The following is a 2,420-nucleotide window of genomic DNA, read 5'->3' as shown; positions in this document are numbered from 1 at the left end:
AAGTTTTAGTAATAAATTTCTAAGACAGAAAGTTTAATTCTTATGTAATATTTAAAAACAAAATCAGAAATCAAGCCTTATGTTTGAAACTCGGGGCCTATTAAAATCAGTTGTTTGGTTTTCATAAACCCTTTTTAAAACCAGGAACTGATCGCATTTGGAAGCAAATTTACACAAAGCTGAGCAGAGGCAGTGGAAGACTGACATTTGAGGTAAATAGAATCGCCCATAACCTGTTTTTTAAAGAGAAATTTACCTTTCAATTACTTTTGTTTATTTTCAAATTTTAACCGTTACCCTCAGCCTGCCCCGGGAAGCCGGGGACTCCCGCGCGGCCACGTTTGAACGTGTTATGTAACCCGATACCTCACTAGTAATGGCCCAGCAACCAACCGCCGTGTAGTAAAGGTATATCAAAGTGAGCTGATAATTTAGTAAGAGGACGCTTAGAAACAAGGCTTAAGCTTACTTCTGCTTGAAGAGTTGTAATGTGATACACCAGATATACGCTGCGTTAAACGTATGAAAAGCAAAATGACACGATCTTTTGCAGTCAGTATTTATCAGAATTTTACCCAAAAGACCGTAAAATGCCTTTGCAATGTATAGAGCCAGTTGTTACAAAAGCCCTGTGAAACGGCAATGTAAAATTTTATAACCAAATTAGTGGAGACTTCAACTGAAATTGTGCTTTCGCGTAGGTTACTCTTTAAAATCTAATCTCACGCGAAGTGTCGTGTCAGTCGTATCGTAGTTTTTCATTACATTACGGCTGGCTGCTCCAATCCGCGGCGGTGTCAAGCAGGGTCGGTGTCGCCGCCATCACGGCTCAGAAACTAGTTAATGCTTAGCAGTCGAAGGGCCAATGCTCTAGAACACGCTTATGCTTAGGTCACATTAGAAACGGCGCCCGTTCGGGATGTCCTCGGTGTAGACGCCGGCCGGCGTCATGAAGCCGAGCGTGCGCCGTCTGCCAGGGTCACAATGCATTAAATGTTTCTTTTCGGCTCCCTGTCGGGGCCTGGTTGTGCTCCGGCCGGCGGCTTCTTATTAATATTCATAAACTTTTGGTCCTCTTGGCGGCCGGTTTCTGTCAGGGACCCGTCCTATGCCCGGTCAGTCTCCCGTCTTGACCCGTACGGCGTGTGGTAGGGTGCCGACCGGCTCTTCAGCTGTCAGGTCCCTGAAGGGGTCCAGGGGAACCCTAGTGAGTCCCTGGCGGAATCCCGACGGGCTCCTGTCGTGTTTTGAGCCGGTATATATATATAAGCGCTGCACTGCCTGCCACGTCACGTGAAGAGTACACTGAAGTTGCCGATAGCGCGTCACCAGTACAACCTAGTTCTCTTCTTCGCAAGCTCCGAAGAGAACTATGTTTCCCGTCTATTTCACAGACAAACACACACAATTAGGGTAGTGAGCTCACCGTCACCTCAGTACGGTCGGGCATTTATTGCAATTGGCTCGTCAATTCAGTAACACCATTACTCTCTACACATTGTAGCTCTCATAGCATGTACATACTTATACAGGAGCCTAATACAACAACAACTAGAGTTCGGAGGACTCATGCCTTCGACAGTGTGATATTGCTTTCGTGGGTGTTGTGTGTATGTATAGTGTAGGCTTTTTGAAGATGATTATCGTAGTTTTCGTCAGGACCAAAGAAAAATGATCGCAGTTGTATATCGCGTTGGGGTGGACGGATGTACTGTAATTGGGACTCGGTATAAGTTCTGCTATTGGGCTGTAGATGGTGCACGTTCTTTTGTTCTTATTGTATATGTTTTTTCGGGCGTGAAAATGAATTTTATTGGCGGCCCCCGGACACCCCTTTGACTCAGTTTGAGTCTGAAAATGGTCGCCCGGGTTTACCTTTGGTGTGTTTGTGGTATTATGAGATTGGTCCTACTTTTTTGTCACAGAGGGGTGTTCCACAGAGGGGGGTGTTCGGTGTCGATGAAAGATTTGTTTTCAACAAGGCACTGGTATCATTGGCGGGCGGACGTGGTGAGATATTAGTTGTTCCTGACGTTTTAAATTAGATACAATCGAACGCAAGTTTTGCGAGTAGTAAAGTGGTGTATGCTAAAGTACGGGACATCACCAGGACCAAGGACATTCTATCACCGTGTGATGAAAGCTTCTTGCCGGGACGGACCTCGATCTGCTCGGAAACATGTATAGAGAGCACCGGGCCGTCACGCCGAAGGTTACGTGGCTTACACTTCCGGGTATCGAACAAGGACATTATACAGGTCCTTGAACGAACGTAAAATTATGTGGAAAAATGCCATAAATCCGCAAATAGATATATATTTTCCCCAAAGGTTCTTTGAATTGTGGCAATCATATTTTCACTAAATGTGGCTATGCAATCGTGGAAAACAGCGTTTTAGGGGGCACACCCCAATTTATTT

Source organism: Branchiostoma belcheri, unplaced genomic scaffold, assembly GCF_001625305.1.
Source record: "Branchiostoma belcheri isolate BF01 breed outbred unplaced genomic scaffold, Haploidv18h27 scaffold120, whole genome shotgun sequence".
Lineage (NCBI taxonomy): Eukaryota > Metazoa > Chordata > Leptocardii > Amphioxiformes > Branchiostomatidae > Branchiostoma > Branchiostoma belcheri.
The sequence above is the reverse complement of the archived record's forward strand: the minus strand, read 5'-3'. Positions refer to the sequence as shown.